Source organism: Sphaeramia orbicularis, chromosome 14 (genome assembly GCF_902148855.1).
Source record: "Sphaeramia orbicularis chromosome 14, fSphaOr1.1, whole genome shotgun sequence".
Taxonomy (NCBI): Eukaryota; Metazoa; Chordata; class Actinopteri; order Kurtiformes; family Apogonidae; genus Sphaeramia; species Sphaeramia orbicularis.
The window spans coordinates 47119199-47145871 of NC_043970.1; positions in this window are offsets into that span (position 1 = coordinate 47119199).

Below are 26673 nucleotides of genomic sequence, written 5' to 3' on the forward strand. Positions count from 1 at the left end.
TACAACTGTAGTCGCAAACGCAACACATTTGTGCCTGAGCGCCCCCCTCTCAGCTCTTTCTTGCTCAAAATGCCTCCACCCCCCCGGCCCCCATGTGCTCATGACCCCCCCGATTGGGAACCACTGTTCCACCTGTATGTTGCCAGTTTCACCGTTCCCTCTCACTCTGTTGAAACAACCTCCGAACTGCAACAACTCACTAAAAGTTGCATGTATTACACTTGCATTGCTCTGTAAGACAGGTCTGCTTGATTCTTTTTGCAGAGTTTGCAAGGATTTGACCATTTTAATGCCAGGACTTGGCCTCTTCAGATGTTTTGCCAAAATAAGTTTCCCCCGTGACGCTCTTTCCAAAGGCAGTATTTCTTCATCCTTGGCTTAGCACTGACCAAAACAAAAGGGACTGGCTCAAACATATACAAACAAACCAGCTTTTCCACCTATTCCAGAAAGAAAATGGGTTTAGTCAGACTTTTGTTTAGTGTAAAGTGTGGAGGCAGGTCTATGGGGAGGATGAAAGTAGAATAACCAAGTAATGCAGAGAGTTTATTTTTTGTCTTTGTTGTGCATACTAACTGTTCTATTCATTTTTTATTTAAAATAACTTTTTTTTTTCTTTTTGCTCTACTTTCATTTATTTATTTATTTTTCCCTTAGTGATAGTTAACAAGACACTGTGGACAGAAAAACAACAACACATAAACAAAGGGAAAATCAAACAAATAAACAAACCAAAAACCACAACAACGACAGAGTAATGACAAACAACAACAACAACATCACATTACAATGAAAAAGATCATTAATATAAAGAGCAACTAAAATGGATAGCTTGGTTAGGGGTGAAAGGGAAAAGGGGAAGAGGGGAATGAAAGTGAGAAAGGGAGGGGGAAAATAATAATTGTTGTAATAATGAAAAAACATATAATAATAATAATAATAATAATAATAATAATAATAATAATAATAATAACTAGAAGCACTCGGAGAGCACAGACCTCCACCAAGGCTGATCAGTGGCCCCCCCGTGGGCCCCCCCACGCCAAGGAGGTTATGTTTTTGCCAGGGTTTGTTTGTTTGTTTGTCTGTCTGTCTGTCTGTTTGTCTGTCCGTTAGTGTGCAACATAACTCAAAAAGTTATGGACAGATTTTGATGAAATTTTCAGGGTTTGTTGGAAATGGGCCCCTCCACCCCCGATCACCACCAAAATTTAATCATTTCTTCCTTATCCCATTTCCAACAAACCCTGAAAATTTCATCAAAATCTGTCCATAACTTTTTGAGTTATGTTGCACACTAACGGACAGACAGACAGACAGACAGACAAACAAACAAACCCTGGCAAAAACATAACCTCCTTGGCGGAGGTAAAATCAACTGATAAAGCCACAAAAATGTAATCAATTTTGTGAGACGATCAAATTTTTCAAAATCAAATTAGCAAAAAACCTGACCTGATTGAAAAAAACAGATGTCATTTTTGGATTTAGCGGTGCAAAATGGTCCTAATTCAGTTGAAAAAACCTAGACAACTTGCAAAAAACATTTTTTTGTAACCCAGTGTTAGCATCTGCGTACAAGTTTGCATATAAGACTGATGTTTTTAAGGCAGTGTTTTTCAACCTTGGGGTCGGGACCCCATGTGGGGTAACCTGGATTCAAATGGGGCCGCGTGAAATTTCTAAAAAAAAAAACTCATTAATAAAAAATATATGGTGAGTTGAGAGAGACAATCCCAATCCATAAAAGACATGGCAAACTGTGAAGCTGAAACTGAAGCACTGTGGTACTGTTCATCTTTCAAATGTTCATTGTGGTCAGTTTCAGATGCTGCAGCTCTTTCATAATTCGCAGTTTGAGTTCTTGTTTGTTCAGTATTAATTGTCAGTGTTGTAAATCCAAGCTGGACTAACTGTACATATCCTGACCAAGGAAAATCAAATTCTCACTTTGTGCAGTAATCTACACCTGGCTTTTCTGCCTTGTTACGCCCCGGCCAAGGGGTTTACCAGGGCAAACATAATATGCTCTACTTTGACCCCTCCCAGCTTCCAAGCACACACGTCAGTCAAAAACTAAAGTTTACAATGTTTATTACAATTATTTTTCTCTAAACAACTAAGGAAGGGTTAGGGGAGGGAACACCTAAAACAACAAACAAAATCTCTTCTAGTTTAAACTAACTTACCTAATTGAAAATAAATGCAAGAAATAAAATACAGAAAACTTACCTAACTCCCTAACCAAAAACAGGAGAAAACGGGAAAACAAAAGAGCCGACCTCCCCTACCAGAAAAAGGATCAATTTACAAAAAAACAATTTACAACTAGGTACAATCGAAGCGTCACACGAGCGCACGAAGACTGACGGTCACACACACAAACACAGGGTTGAGAGCTGGCAAGAGGCAAGATAGAGCCAGGATGGAAGCTCCAGGGCCATTTTTAAAGGGGCCGGTCAATCTTGTTCCACCAATCAGCATCCTGCAAACAAACAGACACAAAAGGGGCACAGCACACCTACAGGACGGGGGAGAACACACACACTAAACAGAAAACATACATATGCATAGACAAATTATGACCCAGGGTCATAACAGCCTCAGTCCGTTATAATAGACATTATATAGACTAAATGTCATCTAAAATAATGTTTATTTGCAACATAGTATGGCAAACTACTAAAGCAAAAAAAAAAAAAAAAAAAAAGTCTCTGTTTTGAATGTCTGGGGTCGCCACAAATTTGTGATGTTAAAATGGGGTCACGAGCCAAAAAAGGGTGGGAACCACTGTTTTAAGGTTTCTTCAGAGTTATTACACGTACATGCTATGTAAGTTGCAGATAAGTCCACAGCTTGGTTGGCGCCACTGTATCCCAAAAGGGCCTCGAGCCAATTTCCTTGCTACATGGTGTTATGTAGATTAGACTGTATGCCGAGCTCACAAAGACAATGAACTTTATACAGACTATAAGTGTGTTCAAAGGTCACATGGAACATAATGTGGCTAAATAATGACATAATAAAAGTATAGATCCACAGTTCCGATTCTCGATCAGACAGAGGGAAAGGGCTAAGGGGGAGGGCTGTATATCCCTCGAAACGGATTGACTTGTGTAAGGGTTGAATATAGACATGGTTCAATTAGAAATCTGTCTCCTTCACTTCCAGCATGGACACACAGCATCATAGATTTACCATTACACCGCACAGTTAGGCTACAGGTATGGACTCTCATTTTAAAATTCTCAAAAAAGGATCAGTGAGTCAGGAGGACTGGACAGACTTATTCAACACTGCTGCCCCTGCATTCCCTCTGCTACCGGAGATTAATACAAGGAATGACAGGTCAACAATGGGATGCATTTTAGTCATTTTGCAGGATGGCGTTTCCCCTCATCTTGGTTCAAAGTCAGTAAAACAACTGCAAAATTCATGATTTGCAGCTGGTGAAGGCAGAGGCAGTGCTTTATTAAACTAACTATCCATCATGTTGAAGTAAGAATTAATGACTGATTTATTTCATTAACATCAAGGATATTTTGGTTAAAAAAAAGTATGAAAATGTGAAGTAAAAAAAACAAACAAAAAAAAACAACAAATTACAACATTTAGTTTAGTTTAGTTTAGTTTATTAGTTTGATCCCCATTAGCTGCTGCATACCCCAGCAGCTACTCTTCCTGGGGTCATCAACAACACAAAAACAAAGCACCAACAATTTCCCACAACTCACTCAACAAACAGGATGTACATACACTCAACACAACAACACAAAACCAAAAATCAGCAACAGCACACAATACAAAACAATTACAATAATAATATCAACAACAACAGAAAAATAAATAAATAAATAAATAAAGTAAAAAATAAAATAAGTAAATAATAATAATAATAATAATAATAATAATAATAATAATAATAATAATAATAAATAAAAAAAATAAAAATAAAAAAACGCTCCACAAAAAACAAAACCGTCTAGATGATGTCGTTATAGGATATACAATAGCTCAGACAGTTATTCTTGGGTAAATATAAAATTCTCAACCTTTTAGAAAAACTAACTGCTTGAATTTCTGAAATTAAAAATTGTGGCAATGTATTCCATGCCACCATTGCCCTGTATTGCACACTACCCTGTATTTGATTCATCCTACAAGCAGGCAACAGGAAACGTCTGTCCTCTGATTGACGTGTGGAATATTGATGGATGTCACTGAAAAAAGTCAGTTTACTGTAAAGAAGTTCAGGTGTTTATGTAATTATGATGTTTCTAATAAATTTAACTAAAGAGTATCTAATTCTGCCTTTAACATGTAACCAGGCCAGACGGGTGTGAGTGTCACTAGTACTTGTTCTAAATGGACAGTTTAGGACTATTCGAGCTGCTTTATTTTGCACAATTTGATGTTTATTTAGATTTATTTCTGATGTGTTTGGCCAAATGATTGAACAATAATCTAAATGCGACAGAACTAATGATTCCACTAGTGTTTTCCTTATTTGATATGGTATGCAATTCCTACATTGTTTAACAGCACCAATGCTTCTGCCCATTTTATTTAATATTTGCTTTATATGAGAATTCCAAGTCAACATACTATCAACAGTCACACCTAACAGCCTGGCCTCCGCTACTTGTTCTATGTCAGTTCCACCAACAGACAAATTCAAAACAGGGGAGTTTTTTAAAAGATGTCTTGACCCCAACACCATACATTTACTCTTTTCAGTATTGAGCACTAATTTAGTTAACCTCCTAAGACCCAGGAAATGTCAGCAAAGTACAAGCTTTTTTTTGTTTTGTTTTTAATTAAATAAGTGCTTATATTGGAAGCATCATGATACAACAGTTTTTTTCAGATGCAGTTTTTAAAATTTTTATGGAATGTCCTTTGTGATTGACAGTTTTCTTTTCTTTTCTTTTTGTATAAAGTTGTGAAACTCCACAAATGTGGACAGAAAACCCTCTTTAGCTCTTGTGCAGTTCTTCTGGACTTGAAAAGGGGTGGGCTCACATTGAAGTATTGAACGGGATTCCACTCAAAATCATCAGGCCTGTTTTTCCTTTGATCAAATTTATTTTAGTTTTCAGGATTGCTTGAAAAGGTTTATACACGTGATGACATAGGTGAAAAACCTCGAAAAAATAACCAAAAACAAAATAATCCCAGTGTAAGTAATATGCACACATACATGTTCAACATTGTATTCACATTTAAGTTTTAATACAGACTGGAAAAGACTGATAAGTATTTCACAGTGGAACAAGTTTACTAAACCCAAGATACCAATAGACAATAGACAACAGACAAGATACCAAGAGACCAATAGCTTCATTTATGCAAATTAAATTATGCAAATTTTAATATGAGTTTTTTTACCACATGAATTACCATTTTAACCATTTAATGAAATCAAATTAAACATTAAGCTAAAATGACTAAAACTACAGTATCTGTCATGATGTTTGTGGAAATTGTCTTATAATTTTACTGCAGTTCAATGATGAAACTGATCCAGACTCTCCTCTGGTTTCCTGTCTCCCTCTTCATCCCTTTCATCCAATCTCACTACATGCACTCAGATCTTCTATTACGTCTCATCTCACTTAAAAGTGGTTCTTCTTCCACTTTGCCCCTCTTGATTATCTCTCAGACATCCAGCGCCACCCATCCACCCACCACCGGGTGATTCCCAAAGACCCCTCGCTGAGTGCACGCTCAGATGGTCTCCTGCAGAGCGCTCTCCTACATCTGCTCCAGTGTTGATCACGTTGTCTGTACAGTCTGCACCATAAGTTTATCAATAAATTATCATCTGTTCTTGCTGGATTCCATAGTAAATACAGCATATTACAGAAAAAAAAAAAAAATCATGTATTTCTCACAGCCAAGCTTGAAGGTCTATACATTCAAATACTAAGACTCAGACTGACTGGTGTTCGATTAATAAGTGATTTTTTTTCCTGTTTGGGTGTTGGAAATGTGTAACTTTATTAATTTATTTCCTGAAAAACACATCTTGTTTTGCAAAACCTAAGCCTAAGATTTAAAGGGCAAATCAGAAATTATGTTTGTAGTTTTGTTTTTTTTTTTTTGTTTTGTTTTTTTTTTGCGTGTGATTTTCCCTAAACATTGACTTTCAGTGCATAACCCACCATTAAAAACTATTAAACACATGTGAAACAAACAACAGAATAGAAGTTAAAAAAGATTGTGATTTATTTCTATTAGATTATCTTTGTTTTTCATGTTTGGGTGTTGGAAATGTCATGTAACTTTATGTATGTATGTATGTATGTATGTATGTATTTATTTATTTGTTGGTTTGATTACTTATTTCCTGAAAAACGTGTCTTGTTTTGCAAAAAAGATTTGAAGCACAAATCAGAAATTCTGTTTGTAGTTTTATTTTATTTTTTATTTTTTGTGATTTCCCCGAAACATTTACTTTCAGTCTATCATCCACCATTAAAAACTGTTTAATGCATCTGAAATAAACAATAAAAAAAGAAATTAAAAAAGATTGTGACTGATTTCTATTATATTATTTATGTATTTATTTATTTATTTATGTATTTATGTTTGGGTGTTGGAAATGTCACGTAACTTTATTTATTTATTTATTTATTTATTTACATACTTATTTCTTGATATGTCTTGTTTTGCAAAAACTAAGCCTAAGATTAGTAGTTTTGATTTTATTTGATTTTATTTATTTATTTATTTTTTGTGATTTTTCCTAATCATTTACTTCTGGGGCATAACCCACCATTAAAAACTGTTTAAGACATCTGAAATAAACAACAACAAAAACACATTAAAAAAATAAATAATAATAATAAAAATCTGAGAAGTTTAAGAAGATTGTACCATACTAACTTTATTTGTAAAGCACTTTAAAAACTTTATAGCTGACCAAAGTGCCGTACACAAATCATAGAACAAGGAAGAAATAAGTAAAACAGTGATAACACAGGATGCAAAGCGGGCTAAGAACAACGAAATACAACCATCATAAAAACAAAAAACAAATTAAAATCTGGCAAAAACAACAAAATTGTGATTTATTTCTATTAGATTATTTATTTATTTAAATCCGTGGCTTTTGCACCTGCAGAACCTGTGACGAGGCACAAACACACCATTCATTTATGACAAAAAAGATGAGTAAGAAAAGGGTTAATTTACCGTCAGAGAAACAGGAAACGACTTGTCCCTGTCCCTCCAACTCTATATCAAATACACTTCTTTTTTTTTTTTTTTTTTTTTTAGCCATGTTCTCCCTCATAATAACACTGTCTGGACAGGATTGTGGGTTTTGGAGCAGCTGTTCCTTGCTTCCCATTCCTTCTCTCCTTCGTCATTAGCTTGCCTCGGCAGACATTAGCATACAGGACAGAGTGTCTGTTGGCCTTGGAGCCGTGAGCTTGAGCTGACATGATGTTCAGGTCAGAATAATAAAACACCGTCATGACAATTGTATGCGTTTGCAACAATGGATGAGAGCAGAGAAAGAGCATGTGTAAGCGTATTCATGAGTCGACTTGATGCTTAGTAGTGTGATCCATGTGTGGGTTTGTGCGCATCTCCGCTCGTGTGCAGACCGCTCTGTGTGTTCGCAGACGGTCGTCTAATTGGCAAGTACAAAACTGTACAGGATTAGTCGTGGTGACACACAGCGTCAGTGTTAAGAGTTTTCCAGCAGCTCACATATCTCTTGACATTTCATGAAACCAGCGTGGTGTCAAAACATAACATGCCTCGTGCATGAAAAGTGAGAGAAATCCATTTCCTCACCAGGAGAGGATTACAAGGAGAAGACAGTGATGTTGGCTTTGAACTACGGCGGCGCAGAGAAAACACACAAAGATCAAACACTCTGAGACTTTGTCTTAATTTTCAGAAAAACGTTCTTATGAAATGTACATTTTCAACCATTTCTTTACAAATAATTAAGTTATTTATAGTGTATTGAACTACAAATCACTCTGTCAGCCATTTGAGTACATGATAATATGAGTCATATACACAGTAACAAATTATTGTAAAAAAAACTGTAAATTTTGTACAGCATCATGCTGTTATTACCTCCGCCAAGGAGGTTATGTTTTTGCCAGGGTTTGTTTGTTTGTCTGTCTGTTTGTCTGTCCGTTAGTGTGCAACATAACTCAAAAAGTTAAGGACAGATTTTGATGAAATTTTCAGGGTTTGTTGGAAATGGGATAAGGAAGAAATGATTAAATTTTGGTGGTGATCGGGGGTGGGGGGGCCCACGGGGGGGGGGACGCAGACCAGAAAATTTCATCAAAATCTGTCCATAACTTTTGAGTTATGTTGCACACTAACAGACAGACAAACAGAAAGACAAACAAACAAAACCTGGCAAAAACATAACCTCCTTGGCGTGGGGGGCCCACGGGGGGGCCACTGATCAGCCTTGGCGGAGGTCTGTGCTCTCCGAGTGCTTCTAGTTTGTAAATACAGTATAATGCTGTAAATAATGAGGTCTTTAAGGTGCAAATTTAAAACAGTAAACTACTGCAAAATTTGACAGTATTCTACAGTATTTTCTTCAGTTCCTCCACTGCTGTCCGCCCAGAACTGGTCTGAACAAACTCATCTGGTATTAAATCCCACCAGCTCATTTAGAAAAGACTCAAGCCAACAAATGTTAACTATAGACTGGCTGCATCAAAGGTAAGTGGTTCTTTTTTGAGGCAGAAGGATAAAATAAAAAGAGTAAATAACTGGGGATGGCTATTTTCACCTGGACTTAACCCCATTCAACACAGGAACGGAGGTCACCTGATGCTTCTACCAACACTGCCAGAACTCCATCCTGCTCCAGTTGCTCATTCTTAAAGGTAATTGTGATTTTATCAACGTAACTGTGGCATTTTGGGTTCATTAAACATTAAATTGTCTCCATAAACTGCGCTCACACCGGATGCAACTTGCACAGTATAACACGCGTGATAATACTGCTTCATATTTCGGAGTGTTAGTCGTATGTAGCAAACATGCAGCTAATTTAAGTTGAAGCAAACTTGCTAGCTGCGAAGTGGACACCGTTAAACTAAACAGTGTGTCAATTTACGCTGTTATATGTTATAAGGTCATCTCTTGTTTTAGCTTTTTCTAGCAATGTTCATGATTTTGTATTTTAAAATGTAACTTGAAATGTTAAAATCCTAGCTTTTCACTGTGTTATACTGTAAATATTACATTAAATATGTTTTACAGTAATATATTTTTTTCTTGGAATACAGTAGTTACTGTAAAATGCAGCAACTGTGGCTAACAGTATTTTACTGTAAAAGGTACATTATGTACAGCCCAGTACCGTAATACTTTTTACAGTAAGAAACTGTAGTTGGAGATTAACAGTAGAGATGCTGTAGAATAACAGTAGCATGCTGGCAACTCTAGCTGCCAGTATTTTACTGTTATTTAATGGTAAAATTTGTTACAGTGTACGTTAGGACAATGAAAACTGTTACAAATAATTGAGTTACTTTAAGTGTATTGAACTACAAATCACTCTGTCAACCATTTGAGTACTTTGATATAGCTGTATACATTTGTGGTTGCTTTTTTCAGCACAGTTACAGGCAAGTTAATTACCTTAGACAGTTATGACAACCTAGATCAGGGGTCTCAAACATGTGGTCCGGTGGCTAAATGCGGCCCACCAAAGGTTCCAGTCCGACCCGTGGGATGAATTTGCAAAGTGTAAAAATTTCACAGTCAAGGCTGTGGAACTCCATTTAGTTCAGGTTCCACACTGTAAAAAAAAAAAAAAAAAAATCTGGAATTTAACAGAATTTTCACTGTTTATTTTACAGATTTTTCCTGTATTTTCAAGATACAGGAAAATATCAATGAAATGACAAAAACAGACTGTGATTTTACATGTCAAATCTAAAATAACATGAAAAAACTGTAACTGTGAATAACCATAAAATTTCCATTAAAAAAAAATAATAATAATCTTTTTTCACAGAAAAATACAGTTAAAATACATTTGCAAATGTATCACAATTACACAAATATTTCTTTTCTATTTATTAGATTAAACTGTTATTTTTACAGTTTAATACTGTAAAAAAAAAAAATTAATAAAATGAGATAAAATTACTGACAATTAACCGCAAAAGAAGTATTTGTTCTGTAAGTTTAACAAGACTTGTTTGTTAATTGACAAATATCTTGTGTAATTTCAGGAGGTTTCACAACAAAAATGTTGAATAAATGCATTTTTGTTAATGTATAACATGTATAAGCACTGATAAACTGGCCAATTTTTACAGTTTTATCTGTGGATTGTACAATCTACTCTCACTGAAAATTATTTATGTATATACTTATAGGTAATTTGATTTTTTAATACATGAAAATATTCTGTATTAAACATTAAAAAGTAAAAAAAAAAAATGCAAAATCTCATGTAAAGTTAGGGCAAAAAACTGTATTTTAATTATGGAATATTACTGTATTTTTATGAGATGATTATTTTCCATTATGTGACAGTATTATTTTGGCACCCCAGCTGCCGGAATATTACTGTTTTTTCACTTTTTTTTTTTTTTTTTTTTTTTTTTTTTTTTTTACAGTGCACATACAGACCAATAATAGCATAATAATTTACAAAAATAATGACTCCATTTTTTTTTTTCAGTTTGATGTGAAAAAAATAATGGTACTTAATATTATTATGCCTATGAATAACGACAACTTCAAAGTTTTGATTTTTTTTTGTGTGCAAAAAATAACATAAAATTATGAAAATATTAACATTTACAAACTGTCCTGTAACAATAAAATGCGAATAACCTGAACAAATATGAACAACCTGAAATGTCTAAAGAAAATTAAGCACAATTTTAACAATTTTCTGCCTGTTACCAAGTGTTTAGTGTCTTTGTAGAGCTGATCCATAATGCACATGTAGAAATGATATGTTGAGGCATAACATTGTTAAAATTGCACTTATTTTTCTTAAGAAATTTCATTTTTTCAGTTTATTCACATCTTTATTGTTTGGACAGTTTATAAAAGTAAGTATTTTCATAATTTAATTGAGTTTTTTTGCACTAAAACAATGACAAATATTTGGACTTGTCATGATTTATAGGTTATTATGTTATTATTTTATTGGTCCGGCCCACTGCAGATCAAATCGGGTTGAATGTGGCCCCTGAAAGAAAATGAGTTTGAGACCCCTGACCTAGATCAAACTCAAAATATCTGTCAAAGAAACAGTCTTTCCTGTGTTATTAAAAGAAAAAAAAAAGTTACAAAGAGAAATATGCTTAAAAACTTAAAAAGGGAGGAGAAAACATGTTCACCAAAAAGATTAAACGGTAAAAGAGGACAGAGACAAGAGAATCAGTCTCTTCTTAGTACTTAAAGACGAGTGGGGAGATAAAAAGCAGAAATGACAGGTGAAATTACTACAGAAGAGAAACGCAGCATAAACAAACAACAAAGAGGTGAAGACATGGCATGTTAAAAAAAAAAAAAAAAAGGAGTTTAAATGTTACACCTCCCCCACCTCCCACAAATCTACAGGGAGGAGACAAAAGAACGGCATCAAAAAGCTTTTTAATCACAGTCTGAGAGGTGTCAACACGTATCACAGACATTCATCACGTCCCTCTGTGTTCACTTGTAGATAAACATAACAATACAGGGAGTCATTACACAGGTGCGCAGATAAATCTTCAAACAGATTTCCACACCTTGTTGTCGTCACTACGGAGCCGAATGCCGCAGTCATTTAGATTGGACGTTATCTGCATGTCACACAAAGACAAGAAGAAGCTGATTGGTGAGAATTTTGAGCAGCAGAATTATAAATAATAATATGGCTAAAATTTGCTTAGAGGTCTTATTTATGTCTTTGTGCATAAGAAATCAATCTAAGTGAATCCCCAAAGTTTGATGATAAACTATACAATAAATAATTCTGATCCTAGTTTTTGCACAGGGATCATTAGTGTAAACGGTGACATGGCTGCCGAGCATCAGTATGATGGGATCTGTAACAACCATGTCACATCCGTCCACTGCTACATTTTGTATTTTTGTGTCAGCTGTTATTGTTTTAGATCCACAATACTAACATTTATGAATAAGAGGAGAATTAGCAATAGTAAGTATATAAGTTTATTACTAATAAAGTACTGGTACTGACCAGAGCATCATGGGTAATGTCACGTCCGTCCACCAGCAAAAGTTTTCACATACACATGCTATTCACAATCCAATATGTCTGAAAATAGAGCTTCCACTGACAAATAATATCAGTAGTCTGTTGACAAATGTATTAGCATTATTTCAATACAGTTCTATTAGGCCTGTAATGGTACACGTTACGAACCGAACCGTTTCGGTACGCACCTGTTCCGTTCGGTACACAGCTGTACCGAAACGGCGCAGTATGTTGAGAAAAAGAAAAAGGAAGGAAAGACGTTGTTCGATGCGGAACTTTAGATCCACGCAAGTTTTACACAGACATTATGGAACTAGCGCACAACAACCCTAAATATGAAATAGCAGCTGATATAACAGTTTGTTCACTATCCTAAAATAAATAATTTGGTTCATTTTATTATCAGTGTAGCTCTTCAGTTTGTTGAAAGAGAATATGAGTTTGTCCTCTTGTTAATGTTGCACTTTATGTGGATTTTTTTTTTTTTTTTTTTTTTTTTTTATGCAGAATGTGAACTGACAGAACTGTGATTAGATTTTTGTTGTTTGTTCAAAACTACCTTTCAGGGAAAAGTGCAATACTAATGTTTAAAATACATTTAGTAATATTAATAATTTATTTTATTTTCTATTTGATTTGTAGCAGCAGAATTATATTATTCCTGTTTTTCTATATTCTGTTGTCTCCAAAAATTGGGGGGAAAAATGTAAAAAAAAAAATTCATAAATGCATTAATAGACATTTTGAGGGGTTTTCTTTCTTCCCGTACCGAACCGAAAAAAACAAACCGTGGCTTTCAAAACCGAAAACGTACCGAACCGAAAATTTTGTGTACAGTTACAGGCCTAAGTTCTATGCATTTCTTACAACTTTTTTTTTTTTTTTGACAAAAGTAGCCACTCATTTCACCCCCTAAGTAAATTTTTGCTGAATAATAATAATAAAAAAAAAATCTCAGCAAAGAAGTTTTTTTTTTTTTTTTTTTCCTGAGCATTAGCCTTGACAAAGTTTTACTGTTGACTTTCCTTCCCACCAAGCCTGTCCTTCGCCTTCACTGGATGTTTCCACTGCGGGTAAGAAAAATACAAGCAGATAAAAACAAAAGAATTGCTACAGGAACTTCCTCTGTCTTTTCCACCCCTTTTCTCTCTTTCTTTCTTTCTCTTTCTGTCTCTTTCTCTATCACCACCTCCACGCCTCAGGGAGGTAAATGATCTGCTGTGAAGGTAGAGTTGAGGCTGTTTGACCTTGATAGCAAACCTGCATTCTTAAATAAATATTCAGTGGCTGAAGAGCGATGGTGCGTGCCTTTTCTCCTTCAGATAACAGGTTATGTATGAGGCAGATGTTTCAGTTTAGGCCTAGCCAGCACTAGTGCAGCCTACACGACAGGAAGAAGTGATACCAAACATGTCCGACAAACAGTAGTGGGGCTTTTTTTAACTGATAAACAGGAATATCAGTTTAGATTTTTACGATCATTAAGGAACATTTTAGCATTTCAAGAAATATATTTACCTTTTGTGATTTTTTTGTATGGCTGTAGTAGAAAATACAAAGACATAAAGGCCCTGATTTACTAAGACTGCAAATAACAGGGGCAAATTTGCTTGCTCACGCTAAAAAATGCCGCATGTCATGGGTGATCAACTAAGGGCCAAGGGCCAAACACATTGCAATGGCCCAATGCATCTCAGTTAAGAGAAAACAGCTACAAGTACAGAAATGATAAAATTCACAAACTCAAACACAAGTCTAAACGAGGTACTATAAGAGGAACGGGCTGCAAATGAAAAAATACGCAGAAAGAAACAAAAACAAATAAACTGCTCATCAAATGCTCTGCCATTTTTTTCATTTGCACCAAGGTTTTAATAGTTTTGGATTTTTTATTATAGTTTAGTTTTATTTCATTTTGACTTTTTTTTTTTTGTTCTCGAATTCAGTTAGTTTTAATTCATTTTTAGAGCAGGTTTGCTAGTTTTTTTTAGTTTTCATTTTTTTTCTCTCAATGCTTCGTTTTAGTTTAGTTTTAGTATCCATTTTAGTTTTGTCAAATCTTTTATCGTCCTCGCCGTCATATTCCCATAAATCCTAAACAGGACTTTGCTGCTTTCTCCTAACTTTAGTCTCCATGTTTCCAAGTAGAGTGGGGACCAGAAGACAACTGGAAATCACAAGTGATGAGAAGTGACGGACCATGAAGGACTGTATGGTGCCGCTAGCTAAAATTGCTAGAGCAAAATAAATCAATTTTGTATCAATCTGACATTGACAAAGATGAAAACGAAGGGAATTTTATCCAAAATTTGTATACGTTTTAGTTCATTTTGTAAGCACACAATACAGTTTCAGTTAGTTTTCATTTTTTCTCTTAACTGTAGTTTTTATTTACTTCATTTAACGAAAATGTTTTTTCAATTCTAGTTTTCGTCATTTCGTTAGTTTTTGTTCATGATAATAACCTTGATTTGCACCACGTTCTTCTCTTTGTACCTTGTTTACACTTGTGTTTGAGTTTGTGAATTTGCATCGTGTCTGTACTTGCAGCTTTTTCTCTTAACTGAGACGCATTTCGCCATTGCAATGTGTTTGGCCCTTGTTGGCCACCGTAGATACTACATGAAATTATGCACTTAAATGAAGACAAAAGGAAAGAACAAAAGTGGACAAAATGCCACCGAAGAAACATCCAATGGAAGATGAACTGGAGGGAATAAAATAATTCTTTGACTTTATGTCGGAACAGATAAACAAAATAGCCGGATCTGTGGAACAGCTGCACAGATCAGTTGAAACTATTTACCTCTGTCTCTCACCTTAAAATAACATTTTTAAATATGACTCTTAATAGATGTATGAAATTTAAGTATTAAGTTTGTATGAAACATATAATATTTATTTCAGCATTCATATTGTTTTCATTGTCGTTGTGAATATGTTGTTTGTTCAAGTTGAGGACGTGCTATAAGATAATATTTAAAGGGTTGGCAAAATAAGCAGAAAGCTTCAGCCTACTCCTTTTCAGTCTGACCGTATAAATTAATTATTCAATTAGTGAAGTTTGTATTATAAATTTTCAGTTTTTCCTCACCACTGTCACCAGTCACCAGCCAGCAGTGGTGGAGAATCCCAGCTCCATAAAGTAGAAGTCCTGCCATGTATTTGTTCCAACCATTCATGAGCACAACTTCTCATCCAGGTAGATGGGATAAGTAGTGGAATCACCTGTGTTAAATGAACAGGTAGGACCAATACATGGCAGGACTTCTACTCTATGGAGCTGGGATTCTCCACCACTGCCAGCCAGTTTGCTCCTGGAGGATTCTCTTGGGTTTCTGTAAATTGACTTAGAGTCTGGTTTTGACCAACTCTATATGTAAAGTGTCATGAGACAACTTTTGTTATAATAATAATAATAATAATAATAATAATGATAATAATAATAATACTACATCGGTTTTATATAGCGCTTTTCTAAGCACTCAAAGATGCTTATAATGTGGCGCTATATAAATAAAATTTGATTTGATTTTGATTTCATGGAGTGGTTGTTGTCTCTATGGATTGGATTGATCTATGGAAGGGGTCACCAATCCTGGTCCTCGAGGGCTACTATCCTGCATGTTTTAGATGTATCCCTCTTCCAACCCACCTGATTCAAATGATAGGCCTATCATCAGGCTCTGCAGAAGCCTGATAATGACCGTCAGGTGTGCTGGGAGAGGGATACATCTAAAACATGCAGGAAAGTAGCCCTCGAGGACCAGGATTGGTGACCCCTGATCTAAGGACTGTGACTGTTCTTCAGACTGAAATAAGACAATAAAACAAACAATGACTAAACATATTTGTATGTATTGTTACATTATTGGCTGCAGTTATTACACTTTTAATGCTATTCCAAAAACGTAATAACTTATTACATTGTAAGTAAATTGTTATTATGTTATTTGACTTAATTGCATTAACCCTTTCATGCATAGTGGTCACTACAGTGGACAGTTATTTTCCAGCTGTTCTCTTGGATATTCATGGGTTTTGTTGTTTTAGTTTCATATTAGCCAACACAGTGGACACTTATGCACCATCTCAAACACTGACATTCAGACCATTACTGTAACTGTGCTGTTCTTGATAAACCTGATCTGCAGTAACATGTTTTAGTGTAAATCAATTGTTATTTGTTAGACAAGAAGTTTTTTTTTTTGCATATTATCTCGATGAAGTGAGGAATTACTAGCATTAGAATATGTTAAAATGTGACAAGACATCAGATTCGCAGAATTAAACGTATTTTTATTTCATTGTTTTCATATCCCTCTCTGATATTGGGTTTTAAACACATTTCTTTACTTCAGAAATTAAATGCATGGATATTATTGTAACTCCACAGAAAAAAAAAAAAAAAAAAACTCCATTGCATTGTTTTTTTTCTTGCCTAAGGAGGACTAAAAACACTGAAGAAAAAAATCTTGACTAAGGTTCTCACAATTCATGCATGAAAGGGTTAAAAATTGTTACAATTATTAAATTATTACCAGGTATGACTTTATAGGCCAATATTACATTATTGGCTGCTTCAAGGTGTTAACCAAATACTTTTGTGAACAGAATGTTGAGGAACAAACACAATGATGAAGTCGGACCTGTTGATTTCTAGCCACCCTTAAGCCCTATTCGACAGGATTAGTTTTACATATGTACATGGGGTAAAGTAATAATTGCTAGAGATTTCAGTAGTCATTACCTAGGGTGCCGTATGAGGGGGGTAAACATGACAAATTCATGGGGCCCAGCATTTCCAGGGGGCCCAGTGGATATGTAGGTTAGAAGTTGTGAAAATTTCGTGTCAGCTCCGCAGTTAAAGAGAGGCACGCTGGTTGCAGTTGTTACGCTACTTATGAAACTTATGAAGCTTCAGCCTACTCGATGTCCATAAAAGAAAATTCCAAAAATTATCAAATGCGGAGCTGGGGGTAATTTTTCAAAATGTTTTTTTTTTTTTTATACACCCTGTATATCGCAGGGTTAAAAAAAAAAAAAAAAAATTGCAATGCTAGTTTTTTCCAGTATTGTGCAGCTCTAGTCTGTAAACTACACATCAACAGAGAGATTGATTAATATGTGCAGTGGGACACATCATGATAGTCAAAACAGAACTATCCCACTGCAACACATAATATGGTAGTTTACCAGAATCCCGGTAATGTTTTTGGCTTATGAGACCAAGCAATTTTCATTGCAGCATCTGGTTTCTTTCCTTAAGTTTGGCATCTTTTCTTTCCAATACAGCATGTACAGATGGAGTTGGAGCAGTTAGATTTAACAGCAGCTGATATCTACACCCACATCTCCTACTGTAATACTGTGCTGCTCTGATGTAATGTGCTTATAAAATGTTCAAACTAAAAAGAGAATGAAGACATACTGCGGATTCATGATCACTGTTATGACATGGTAGTTTGTCCTTTAGTTGAATGTGTAAATGGCAATAATAATAATACTAAACTACAATTTATGGCATTAGATTTTAATCCTTTCATGCATAGTGGTCACTACAGTGGACAGCTATTCTACACCTGTTCTCTTGTATATTCACGGGTTGTGTTGTTTTAGTTGCAAATCAGCCAACACAGTGGACACTTATGCACCATCCCATACACTGCAATTCATACCATTACTGTAACTTTGCTGTGTTATGCCCAGCTCGTATGAGAGCATAACAAAAGAAGGGAAGGTCTGCACAGTGACAATTAAAGGTAATGTAATTTTAATAAAGATAAGCAACTCAAAGTTACTCAGGTGAAAAAAATCAGTAATCAGTGGTGAGGTGTGGGATGTGTGGATGCATATGAGAACAAAGAAACCAAAAGAACCAAACAAACATAACCAAAAATCAGACGGTCATGCTGGGAACCCCAGGTGTCATCAGGCAGGCAGGAGGGAGAGAGCCATCTTGGTTTCCAGAACACTTATATAGGATCTGGCCAGGTGTGTCAAACGAGCAGGGTGGAGCCAACCAGAGCTAAAATGGAGGAGTACAAGGAGAACCACAAGCAAAATGGCCGACGGCCATCACAGCTGTTCTTGATAAACCTGATCTGCAGTAAAATGTTTGAGTGTAAATCAGTTGCTAATTGTTATTACACTATAATTAACAGTTTTCGTAAACAAAAAGTTTTTGGGTTTTTTTGCATATTATCTCCATGAAGTGAGTTGTAACTAATATTAGTGTATGAGCAAATGTGAGAAAACATTAAATTAGCTGCATTAATGTTTTCACACAGTATATCACGTTCTGATATTGTGCGTTAAATACATGTTTCTTTGCTTCAAAAATTAACCCTTTCATGCATGAATTATGAGAACCTTAGTCAATTTTTTTTTTTTCTTGAGTGATTTTATTCCTCTTTAGGCATGATAAAAAAACAATGAAATTCAATGTTTTTTAAGAGCCTATTTTTCATGGAGTTAAAAGATGTCCACTCAGCTAGACATTTTTTAACTCCATGAAAATGTAAATACTTAGTGTAAAATACAGTTTATCATCTTTTCACGGTCATCAGATATGACCCATTTGGATGTTCAGAGGCTCCATAGTTACCATGGCAACACTGTTATCTTCTACAACATTGATTCACCAGTAAAACCCATGAAGTTGGATCAATGACAGTGGATGGAGACACTTAATTAATGACAGATTTGCTGAAAAAGTCACTTTTTTCTGTTTTCCCTGTTTCTGATTTAATAACCTTTGAATTTACTCTGAGTTTTAATGAACAACAACATGATCAACAGATTAAATATAATAAAATACCTACTTTACACTGAAAAAACATTAAATACAAAGGATGACATAATAATAAATGGTGATAAATACTTAAGAAAGGTTAAACAGAGAGAAAAAAATCATTTGGGAACTGCCATCAAAGAAGCACTGGGTCTTCATGGGTTAAATATTAAAAACATTTTATTATTTCCTCGCCTTTATATTCACTCATACAGATATCATGCAGGTACTGTTACAGAAGTTCAGGTTAACCCTCCGGTATCCCGTCCAGTAAGGCCCTTACTAAGCACCAAGTGTGCCTTTTTCGCACACTTCTGGAATAATGTAAAAAAAAATTTCATACAGTTTGTTTTTAATTCTTTTACACTTTTTTCTATTTCATCAACTTGAGCCGTAAATAAAAATACCAAATACTCAATAATTGTTGCATTTTTTAACCCTTTAAATGCCATGTTTGTAATGTAAACAAACCATTTTTTTGGATGCAAAAAACACACAAAATATTTTTTTTCAGTATACTACATAAAAAGTAGATCACATATTATTTGATTTTTGCAGCCTGGCATATGTCAATGATTAACTCCAACAACAGTTAATTTGCATTATTATTTTTAGAGCTAGTTCAAATGTTCAAAAATACTAGCATCTGTCACCAAGTGTGCGTAAAATGCACACCTATAAATCAAACTATTAAATATTATATATTGATTTATTTTTCTGCTCTAATTTGATTTTATTTTTGTAAATCAAGGTCAGCCCTAATCATACAGATCAAATGGAAGTAATAGTGCGTTTTTGGCACACTTGGGAGACAGATGCTAGTCTTGTAATTTTCTTTTGTTTACAATGTGCAAATTTTAGTTGGTGGCCAGAATTTTAAAGATCATGCAAAAATGAACAACTTTTGAATTCTAACCTTATTTAAATTGTGAAAAATAATATGCAGTTTTTTAAAACGAAGTGCAAAGTGTGCCTAAAAAGCGCACCTGGATACCGGAGGGTTAAATTATAATGTAGAATTGCTGTCCACTGTAGTGACCACTATGCATGAAAGGGTTAAACACATCATGTCTAGCTGAGTGGACATTTTTGTAAATCCATAAAAAAATAGGTTCATTAAAAAAAAGTATTTTTTTTTTATGCCTAAAGAGGAATAAAAACACATTGGAAAAAACTCTTGACCAAGGTTTTCATAATTCATGCATGAAAGGGTTCAACTTATTTGATCAAAAATAATAAGACAAAACACTAAAATACAAAAACAAACCATGAAATACTTTCATACATACATGTAAACTGGTCTATTTGTCAGGGTGATGTATTGTTCCTGTGACAAACCTGAATATGTTTGTTTGCCTCAGTCAATAATGAAAAAAAACCTACTAATGAGGTCTCTAATTAGCTCAGCTTCCATACTTCACAGGTGAATAATTAATTAAGACTGAGCTATTTGTTTTCGTATATCTGCTGATACTGGCTGAAGGCAGCAGCAGCAACAGAAACACCACACTCCTCTGTCACCAAGAGGAACAATAGCAAAGAGGTTTATTTCATGTAAATGAGGAGCCTGCTGATCAGTAACCAGTGTTGGGATAATAACTGTCGCTGTATCCCAACGGTTGAAGTCAGACAAACATCCTCCTTGACATGAACAGATGAGCGTGTTTTTATGTATATGTCATTGATGCTGATTATTTTCAAGTGATGTGATGATCCTTAGGTTTTGTTTGTTGAAAATCCTCCCTATCTGACAATTTAAGAGCAAGCAGGTGTAGCAAATGGAAAACGAACAAAACAATAAATCATCAAGATGCATTGCAGGACCTGCGATGTGACTATTGCGCACACGTACATTGCGATGAGATGATGATGCTCAAACGATATATTGTACAGCTCATCTATCTATCTATCTATCTATCTATCTATCTATCTATCTATCTATCTATCTATCTATCTATCTATCTATCTATCTATCTATCTGTCCGTCCGTCCGTCCGTCCGTCCGTCCATCCATCATTTATTTATGTTTGGGTGTTGGAAATACCACTAACTTTGTGTATTTATTTATTTATTTACTTATTTCCAGAAAAACATGTCTGGGTGTTGGAAATGCCACGTAACTTTATTTATTTATTTATTTATTTATTTATTTATATACTTATTTCCTGAAAAACATGTCTTGTTTTGCAAAAACTAAGCCTAAGATTTGTAGTTTTGATTTTTTTTTTTTTGTGATTTTCCCTAAAGATTTACTTCCATGGCATAACCCACCATTAAAAACTGTTAAACACATCTGAAATAAATAACTGCAAAAACAAAACAAAAACTAGAAAAGCACTCGGAGAGCGCAGACCTCCGCCGAGGTAGATCCCCCCCCCCCCCATCTATCTATCTATCTATCTATCTATCTATCTATCTATCTATCTATCTATCTATCTATCTATCTATCTATCTATCTATCTATCTATCTATCTATCTATCTATCCATCCATCCATCCATCCATCCATCCATCCATCCATCCATCCATCCATCCATCCATTTAATTTACCTCCTACATTGCAGGACCTGCGATGTAACTATTGTGCACACATACATTGCGATGACGATGCTCAAACAATATATTGTGCAGCTCTAACTATCTATCTATCTATGCTCAGTCTGCCAGTTGCACATTTGTTCAGGTTGCTAAACACTGTCTCATTCTTCCTCCAAGAAGAAGCCCACATAGTAACTTGTGTTCTTTCAGTTTTCCAGACTATCAGTTATGCAAAATGAATTTAAATTCTATGGCTGCCATCAACAAGCTCACAGAGTACAATTCTTACAAATGATGTTAAAACACACAAAAAAAACAAACAAACAAGGAAAAGGCAGTAAATCCACCTCACAGCAGAGCACATGGTCATTAACTGAGGAAATGAAACTTCTCTAACTTATCTCTCTCCATTCTCAATTGCGGTAGACCAGCTTTGTTCAATTTGTAGCTAAAAGGAGAACTTAAAAATAACTGCGTGGATGTATATTTTCTAGGGAACATAGTTTGTTTCAAAAATCATTGTACTCTGCCATGATTCTACCTTGGATGTACAAAACCAAGACAACAATTGCATTTGAAATTATGTAAATGGCCTTCAGCTCCGACACTATATAACACGAGCTGCTGTTAACTTAGAAAAGCAGCCAACTACAGAAAAAAATAAATATAAGAAAAAAACAAGCTCTCAGCACGGTCTTACACAATCTTCAGGTAAGCAAGTGAGTACAGCGCATGCAAATCACACATAATGCAACATGTTATAATTAATTACGTACAACTAACATGCCACTTTTAATTAGTTAGCTGTAGACTTTATTAGCTTTAAGCATGTATATTTACACCACATTAGCGTGATAAGCGGCTAGCATGACTAGCGGTTAGGCGTTAGGTTTAGGGGTTAGCGTTTAGTGGCTAGCACACTGACACGCCATCAAATGGCGTTAAATAACACGCGAAAGGATGAACATGTGTACGTATAGCATGCAAAATGCAATAAACTGGCGTCACATACAACATGATTTCATGTGATCAGTCTGCATAATGAAATTTTATTTAACCCTTTCATGCATATTGGTCACTCCAGTGGACAGTTATTCTACAGCTGTTCTCTTGTATATTCATGGATTATTATTATCATTTTTTTTTTTTACACATATCTTTATTCAAGTTTTAAGACACTCCATATCTTTTCTGACATGAATTGGTAACATTATGTAGATCTCTCCTGACCATAAACCCCCAGAATCACAAGGCCTCCCCATAGTTTTCACACAGTTTCACTAAATTCATGTTTCTGTGCGTCAAAAATTAAACGTGTGGTGTCCAGCTGAGTGGACATTTTTGCAACTTACTGAAAAATAGGTTCATAAGATTTTTTTTTTTTTTTCATTGTTTATTTATTTATTTTTTTTAAATGTATTTTTGAATTTTTTAAAATTATTTGTATTATTTATTTTTTTTTTTTTTCAGAAGAAATTTTTCAATCGTATTGTTTTTTTCATGCTTGAAGAGGAATAAAAACTCTCAGGAAAAAAAAAATGATTAAGGTTCTCATAATTAGTGCATGAAGGGGTTAAAGGAGTGATATTTAGCTTCTTTTTTTAATGGAATTATGCATTTTAAAACATTTCCCTGTGCTCTACATAAACTGTAAATGCTCTGCTTGGGTCTAAATTCTTCATTAATTCAACTCCACAGGTCCATCTTCAACCCTATTTCTGCGTAATGACACCAGAAAGGTCATTTTGAGCACTGGCCCTTTAAATGCAAATGAGCCACTTCATGCCTCGCCCCCTCCAGGTTGTTGGCTGTGATGCTCTGTCCTGTTCAACCAACAACTGAATATTTTAAGTAACTGACTCTAAGTTTGGACATATTTTCAGTATGGACTACAACCGCTGCTGCTGATAAACAATTATGTCGTACTCGGAGAAATGTTCGTCGGACGTCTTGACCTTATACGTGCAAATGTCATGACGTAGCTAGTTATAGACGTAACAAATTAAGCAGGAATTAGAACAAGTTGTAGAAATCTACTCGATTTTTGCCGGAATGAATATAAAGATAGATTTGCAGTAGCTGGAGGGTTCAAATTCAAACTTTTTGAACTATTAGGGTCGAAATACACAAATAAATGAACCAAAGACTAATAAAAGTGGGTTTACCTAATATGACCCCTTTAAATAGTTATATGTTTGTCAATTTAAATGATGATTTGCAAGTAATTTTGCAACTCAAGAAAGTGGAAGTTTACCATGAACCTACTGAAGTATAACTATCTAGACCAGTGGCCCCAAAAGCCAGGAGTGGTACCATGTAGTACCAAACCTGATGTTTGACAAGCCTGACATGACTTCATTTTCAGAGTCATTAAGCCGGCAAATAAATTTATACATGAGATTTCTTAGAACCGACTCTTGCAGCTACAAACATTTCACTCCACTACTCCGTCTGGGTCTCACATGTAATATTCTCTGTGTCATTATGGACTCCTTGAAGTTTAGGTGAAGTCACTTTATAGTAGTTTGACCTCAAATGTATAATATAAAGTTTTGTGCAGTATGATCTAAACATCTGAAATCCATCTGCACTTTGACTCAAAGGAAATGTTTGCTTTTACCTGCAACATGCAGTAAAGCCTGTCTTTAGCAAATGACCAATAAATTTGATATTACAGACATTACAAACAAGTCATGGAATTTTAGACATTTGTCTTTGGGTCCAAACACAGTAATGTCCCATCACAGAGCCAACTTTAACCCTTTCATGCATAGTGGTCACTACAGTGGACAGCTGATTAAAGGTGTTTTCTTGTATATTTATGGATTTGTTATTTTGTACATCATCCCATATGCTGCAATTCATACCATTTCTGTAACTTTGCTGTTCTAGATAAACCTGATCTGCAGTAACATGTTTGAGTGTAAAAAAAAAAAAAATGCTAATTGCTACTAGACTGAAATAAACAGTTTTATTTTGTTTTTTTGTTTTGTTTTTTAAACAAAAGTTGTGTGTTAGTTTTTTTTGTTTTTTTTTTTTGTTTTTTTTGCATATTATCTCCATGCAGGTATGTTAAAATGTGAGAAAACGTCAGATTAGCAGCATTAAAATAGTTTTTATTTCATGGTTTTCATATAGTATATCAGTAAATACATGTTTCTTTGCCTCTAAAATTAAATGCATGGTGTCCTGCTGAGTGAACATTTTTGTAATTCCATGAAAAATGGGTTCTTAAAGCATCAGTTGCATTCAGGGTTTGTTCATGCCTAAGGAGGAATAAAAACACTCTGGAAAAAAATCTTGATTAAGGCTCTCATAATTCATGCATGAAAGGGTTAAATGACTGCCATTCCAACATTTATATCAGTATAAAGTAGCTCCTTGTTTTGGATAATCCCTTATGGTACAACTAAAACAAAAATTATTTTAAAAGTAAAAGTGTGGGTCATTTAGCAACACTAATCTGTCAAATTGTCTCTGAAATGTCTGGCAGAGAGATTTCGAATACCATGTTTTGACCCCTTTGTAGATTAATAGATGTCAGTGCACTATTAGGGGTACGATGTTTAATATTATGTTCCTTACTGTACTACACTGTAAAAATCAAAATCTTACCAAGTATATTTTTTTCATTTCTTGTCAAAATATCTCGTCACACTTAAAATAAAACATAATCACCTAAAGAGTAACTTTTCAGTGAGATATAAAAACTTATTTTTAGACAACAGATCTTGAAAATCTTATTTCAAGAAATCTTACCAAGAATTTTCATTTGTTCCATTGATGGATTTTTTGCTTGAATTAAGCAAAAAAAAAAAAAAAAAATCTGCCAATGGAACAAGAGAAAATGATCTTGGTTAGATTTCTTGAAATAAGATTTTCAAGATCTGATACTTTTTACTTGAAATGTCGTGATCATTGAATCATTTTGTGATTTTGCCTTTAGTTAGTTGATTATGATTGTGATAAAACACAAGACAAAGATTTTAAGCAAATAAACGTGTTTTTTACTAACTACAATATAAAACAATTTAACAGTATACAAATAATAAGATAATTCCCCTTTTGAATTTGTGGTGTTGCCACAGTGGCAAATGACTTTATTGCACACATCACATGTGGCAGTTTCCATGTCAGCTCCTGGGGAGGGAGGGGGTGGGGGGGCAGGCAGGCAAAGTGTGCCTGAGAGAGCAGGTGAGAAGAAGCTGGAGAAGAAGCTGGAGAGAAGCTGCGCTCGCATGAACTCTGTGAGGAAATTTAAGTAATTTGCTGGACGTATAGAAGAGAAACTGCAACAAAAGAATCGATCTCATCACACCAGTATCAATCTGATACTGACGTTAACCTGGGTATCGATACTATCCATATTTAGATCGATATGTCCAGCCCGACAAAAAAAGAGGTCCTAACATAATATGTGACCATGCAGGCACACGCTGTGTTTATAGAAGTAACACTCCTGGGACGCAGAATGGTGACATTTGTCTCATTTCAATGATGTAAAAGTCAGATAAATACAACCTGGTCATTCAGACAGAGGTCACATTGTACACTGAAAAAAAAATCTGTAATTTAACAGAATTTTCACTGTTTATTTTACAGATTTTTCCTTTATTTTTAAGGTACAGGAAAATATCAGTGAAATTAGAAAAATAGTGATTTTACATGTCAGATGTAAAATAACACGAAAAAACTGTATAACCATAAAATTTAAATTTTTTTAAAGAAATTTGTTTCTTTTTTTCACAGAAAAATACAGTTAAAATTGTCACATCTGCCACCAGACGTTAGTCTGGTTTTGTCTGTCTTGTGTGTTTGGTCTGTCATTTCCTGTTTTATTTTGTCAAGTCCTCCTCATGTGTCTTGTCTGGTGCCACCTGTGTCTCATTGTCTTCCCTTCCTCTTGTGTATTTAAGCCCTGTGTTTTCCCCTGTCCTGTGCCAGTTCGTAATCTCCTCTGTGTGTTACTTACCAGGGTTTTTTGGATCCTGTTTGTCTGTCTTTCTGTTTTTTGACCCAGATTGCTTCTCTGACTACTGCTTTTTGCCCGACCCTTGTCTGTGCCTCAGCCTCCACTGATTCTACATGTGTTCGACCTTCCAGCCTGTTTTACTGGGACG